The sequence below is a fragment of the Canis lupus genome, chromosome 20 (genome assembly GCF_048164855.1).
Source record: "Canis lupus baileyi chromosome 20, mCanLup2.hap1, whole genome shotgun sequence".
Classification (NCBI taxonomy): Eukaryota; Metazoa; Chordata; class Mammalia; order Carnivora; family Canidae; genus Canis; species Canis lupus.
The window spans coordinates 16,729,001-16,735,000 of NC_132857.1; the positions used below are offsets into that span (position 1 = coordinate 16,729,001).

Genomic DNA, 6,000 nt, shown 5'->3' on the forward strand with positions numbered 1-6,000 from the left:
ATCTATTTTATGTCATTCTCATTTCTAAATTCATCAGCATTATTGTTTTATATCTTATTACTATTTGTTTGGGGATGCTTTCTTCATTTCTTCATTGTTTTCATCATATGTATCTTCCTTCTTTTCTCCCTTTTTCCTCCATTCCTTTCACAGGGATTCTAGTTTTACTTAATGAATCCATTTTTAAACTCCTAATGAGGTTAAAGCATATATCTAAGACCTAAGCATATATCTAATCTTAGATATATGACCCCAAGTTTAACCATGTCAACCCCTGTTCAAAAATACTCAATGGCTTCTTGCTACATATTTTATATTAGGACTTCACAGTTCTATTACCACTTTCTTAAATTTCTGTTTAGAATTAATTGATTTTTGAGGAAAGTGAAAATCAGAGGTAGCAGTCAGAAATTTGGAAATTCTTTTTTTAAAATAGTGTATTCATTCCCTAGGGCATCTGTAACAAATTACCGCAAACTGGGTGGCTCATCCCAGTATTATCTCACAGTCTTGTAGGGTAGAAGTCCAACATCAAGGTGTTGCCAGGGTCGCTGTCCCTCCGAAACCCATAGGAGAGAATATCTCCTACTTCTTCTAGCCTCTGTAATCCTTGATATTCCCTGCCTGTGTATATGCATCATTCCAAACTGCCTCCATGTCACATGGCTGTCCTCTCCTTATCTATGCGTCTTCACATGGCATTCTTCTCCATGTATATACCTGTGTCTAAATTTCCCCCTTCTTGTAAAGATACTAGTCATGTTGGGTTAGAAACCATTCAAATGACCTTGTATTAACTCGATTACATTGAAAATATTGTATTTCCAAATTAGGTTATATTCATAGAAACAAAAGGTTAGGACTTTCTTTTTTTTCTTTTTTTTTTTTTTTAATTAAGATTTTATTTATTCACTCGTGAGAGACACAGAGAGAGAGAGAGAGGCAGAGACACAGACTGAGGTAGAAGCAGGCTCCATGCAAGGAGCCTGATGTGGGACTCGATCCAGAAACTCCAGGACCACGCCCTGGGCTGAAGGCAGGCGCCAAACCGCTGAGCTACTCAGGGATCCCAAGGTTAGGACTTTCAACATTAATTTTGGAGGGAGACAATTCAACCCACTGCAAACTCTATTATGCATTTTATCCCTTTGTAAAACAAACACAAAATCATTGTGTGTTTAAGGTTTATATTGTGAATAGGTTTACAGCTAAATGTACAAAGAATTAGGAGTTTGCAAGGGCCAAAGAGGCAAACTATAAAATTATTATGAATTTTGACATTTTTCTCCTAAATAAGCAAAAGCATTTGATTAAACGATTTTTACCTCCCACTCTTCTGGCAAGGTCTTCATGGTAAGTAAGTCAACAAAAAGTATTAGTTTACTTTAAGTTGGAACAGTCAAAAGCAGCTTGTTTCTAATTGTTTAGAGAAGCTCAGGCAGTGAAGTAGGGTGTTGAGTCCTACTGAGCATGGAGTGTTGGAAATACACAGTTCACCGGTTTGGATAATGCTTTGAAACCCAACACAATTTCAACCGTTCCTTTGTAAACAGCTAAGTAATGAACGCTAGCCATGACAGTGAAGCCACAACTAAAGAAGTGGATGAACATGCCCTCTATGATCATGTCTGTTTGAAGATAAGAACATACAAAATACGAGTGGTTTCTCAGTGGTTTCTTTTTATTGGAGGTACTGATCCTTAAGTAAACAGGCTTTTTCCCCCCATTTCTAAATGCTTTGTGGAAAATTTAAATCTCATTGAAAACCGTGGACAGGTAAGGGGTGATCAGTACAGGCTAGTTAGTAATATTACTAACAAAACTGGGAGAGAAATGAAGAAACACGGTATCTCTTGGCTAGTTATAACAAGGTGTTTGAGGAAGTTCTGAATAGTAGTAGTTACTGAAAGAACATTAAGCCTATTATATAAACTACGTTGCTAGTAAGTTGGTATCTGTGACAAAGACAATGTATCATTATGTCCCAAGGAAACTGTTGGACACAGAAATAGGGAATGAGAAAGATGATTTTCACTTCATTTCCCCCAGTGGTGGCTGCCACTTGGCCTTGCCTATTTCCAATCTACTCCCATACCCTTATTGTATCACACAGTTGTGTCAGTTATCATATGATACCACGCTTGTTTTGTTAACTATTTTACATATGGTTTGTCTTTACAACTCAATTATGAATCCTGGACCATATTATTTGCTTGCTACTTTTGTTTGTATTTCCTTTGGTTCCAAGACTCTATCATTATAGAAAACATCAATGAAGAACTATTAGAGAATTTTTTAAAAATCTATTTATTATCTTTGGCGGAAAAAAAAAAAAACTTAGTTTACTTTAATACTAGATAAATGCTAGAAAAAAAGAACAACTCTTGCAAAAAAAAAAAAATCCTTTCCCTATTTCACTTAATATGAATTATACAGATACTATTGTGGGTTGGTTTATGTCTCCCCTAAATTCAAGTCCTAACTTCTGATACCTGTGAATGTGACCCTATTTAGAAAAATGGTCTTTGCAGATGTAATCATTAAGATGAGGTCATGCCAGATTAGAGAGAATCCTAATGACCTTATAAGAAGAGGGAAATTTGGATACAGAAACACGGTTGAAAGCCTTAAAGACAGAAGCAGAGGTGGGAGTAATATGTTTACAAGCTAAGGAATGGCAAAGAATGCCAACAATTTGGGGCAACTACCAAAAAAACTAAAAGAGACAAGGAAGGACGCTCCCATAGAGCTTTCAGAGAAAGCATGCTTCTGTCTACATCTTGTCTTTAACCAGTTCAGGCTGCTGTAACAAAATATCATAAACTGAGTGTCTAATTGTTGTGACTTGTTAAATTAACATTTGTTAAGTAGAGCCCAGGATGTGGGATGCTGAGCCCTGGTTCAACAAAGACCACAGGGAAACTAAAGGAGAAAATTTAATTACTTACAGACCCTGGAGGAGGTTCACAGCATACCTCAAAGGGTCATAAGGAAAAACATATATATATTGCATTTTCTTTATCCATTCATCTGTTGATGGACATCTGGGCTCTTTGCATATTTTGGCTATTTGCTTCTGAGGACATAGCTGCTATAAACATTAGGGTGCACGTGCCCCTTGGGATCACTACGTTTGTATCTTTGGGGTATATACCTAGTAGTGCAATTACTGAGTCATAGAGTAGCTAGCTGTATTTTCAACTCTTTGAGGAACCTCCATACTGTTTTCCAGAGTGTCTGCAGGAGCTTGCATTCCCACCAACAGTGTGAAAGGGTTCCCCTTTCTCCACATCTTTGCCAACATTTGTTGTTTCAAGTCTTGTTAATTTTAGCCATTCTGACCAGTGTGAGATAGTATCTCATTGGTTTTGATTTGTATTTCCCTGATGCTGAGTGCTATTCAGCATTTTTCATGTGTTGGTTGACCATTTGGATGTCTTCTTTGGAGGAATGTCTCTTCATTTCTTGTTTGGATTATTTGTTCTTCGGATGTTGAGTTTGATAAGTTCTTTGTAGATTTTGGATACTAGCCTTGTATCTGATAAGATATTTGCAAATATCTTCTCCCATTCTGTAGGTTGTCTTTTGGTTTTGTTGACTGTTTCCTTTGCAGTGCAAAAGCTGTTTATCTTTATGAAGTCCCAATAGTTCATTTTTGCCATAACACTCTGATTTTAAATATCTATTTTTCAAGACTGCAAGAGAATAAATTTCTGTTGTTTAGTCACCCAAGTTCGTGGTATTCTGTTACAGTAGCCCTAAGAAACTAATGCAGACTCCAATCAGCTCTTCAATTAATGGTTTTAAACATTAGTGATTAGTGGGTATGAAAAATCCTTACAGGTCTATTGGTCCATATAAAACTACTGAAAATGTCTGGCATTAGTGAAATTCTCATATAAAATATATTAATTCGGGATACCTGGGTGGCTCAGCGGTTTAGCACCTGCCCTCGGCCCAAGGCATGATCCTGGAGTCTCAGGATCAAGTCCCCCATTGGGTTTCCTGCATAGAGACTGCTTCTGCCTGTGCCTGTGTCTCTGCCTCTCTTTGTGTGTCTCTCATGAATAAATAAATAAAAATCTTTTAAAAATAAAATAAAATATATTAATTCAAATGCAAAGTAATACTTCAACTATAAGGCATATATGTATAATATATATATAATATATATTTTACATACATAAAAAGTTATATATGTATACATATTTCTTTTTTTACATATTTCTTATATATTAAGAAAAGCTTTCTATAGATGTATATGTGTTTATGTATATATATACACACACTTTGTATATATATATACACATATATTTCACATAAATTAATACATATAATACATAAATTAATATATATTAAGTGAAATAATATAAATATATATATATGCTTATAACTTTTTACAAATCATTAATCACTTATTACCTTTATAAACAAAAATTTCTCAGCCAAACCCCACAATTTATAGTCTGGGGCTGACAGGATAGAAATCTGCCTATTTCTACTATTGCAGGAAGTTCTGCTACTGGTAGGTGATCCACAAACCACTAAAGATGAAGAACTTCAAGAGCCCCAGATAAGTTCAGTTAAATTTGCAAATATAAACAAAAGTTGTTTCACATGCCACAAATGCAAAAATGATGCAATTAATCAAATATGGCATTATTTTCTAGGGATCTAACCACAAGGGAAAATTGGTGAGAAGAAAATCAGAAACTCAAGCTCAAGCTCCAGATAAGTAAAAATTCCAGATCTTTTTTTTTTTTTTTTTGTCAGTAGGGAAAGCTCACATCATAGTATAAGTATTGTTCTGACTAATTACTGCTGTCTATGTCAGTGGGAATGCTAACCATAAAACAGCGGGAAAGAACACTCCCCTCCTATTCCACTGGAGTTAAAAAAAAAAAAAATCATTTAAGGCAAGACTTAAGAAATCAACTGAAAACAGGCAGACTCATTTGAAGATCAAATGGCTTATTTTTCTAGGAAATAAGTCAATAAAAAACATAATTTTCTTCATTTATTTGCTCTTATACTTTTTAATAAAGAACCAATGATGTTAAAGTAATAAACTAACTCATCGTCACAAATACCATTGAAAATAAGCTCTTTAAATTTGCTTTAATTCCTGTCCATTCAAAAAAACATGATTCTCTTCTGCCTTATTTTATTTTTGATAAAAATTTGTTACATTTTCCAACTGAGTTCTAGTAAGCCAGCCAACATCTCACTGATATCTAGTGTATATTTTGGAATTTAAAGCATAAAGTCAGCAGTGACTTGCTGTGGGGTTAAGGAAAATAAGTTATTTCAGATTAAGACTCCAATTAGATAAAAATCACTAAGAAAATAAGTAATTTGGTAATGTCAGCTAAATTTACAAAAGCTCATATTCATCCTTAAGTCAAAGGTTGTGTGTATAATGGCAAGCTAAAATGAAAAATTGAGTCAATTATTTAGATAATTCAGATCTAAAATTGCTGCTATTTAGGAAGAGAATATTTAGTTAATGGGGTCATGATTTATGTAAATAAACTATCAACATTGACCAATTAACAACCTTTCCCATTTCATTCAGAATATACAGCACTGTCTTAATGATTTTCATGGGAATATGTTATAAGAAATCCTCCATGTTAAATGAAAACCACAAAAGACTTCATAAGTCAAGCAAAGTAAAACCAAATAGCTCAGTGTGTACCTTCTCTTTGTCCCTACTAAGATCAAAGAAAATAGGAAACAGGAATTATGCTGAATTTCAAATATCTACGTTTCTCCTTTTTTATTAATCTTGAAAGGACTCCTTTTTCTTCTCATTTGTTAAAGTAAATTGTAAAGCTTCTAATAAAAGGTAATGTTTCCACATGATTTCTCTTTTAAAAACAATCTTAAAATAATAGAAACGAGCTTGTAAAGCCAGCATATTCTGCTCATTTTGTTTCATTGTTTGCCTCTTCCCTGATCACTCTTTTCAAAATTGGGGCAAGGCTAATAAATATGTAT

General features: G+C 34.2%; 1 long non-coding RNA gene across 2 annotated transcripts in view; it reads left to right on the forward strand.

The window, feature by feature from the left end:
- The window catches only part of LOC140612057 (uncharacterized), a 37,890-nt gene that overhangs the window by 18,031 nt on the left and 13,859 nt on the right, over positions 1-6,000 (forward strand). For both annotated transcript variants that reach the window (XR_012013374.1, XR_012013375.1), the window contains one exon: positions 4,671-6,000. This exon is cut by the window's right edge and continues 764 nt beyond it. This is a non-coding gene — a long non-coding RNA (uncharacterized lncRNA). The remainder of the gene's footprint in view (positions 1-4,670) is intronic.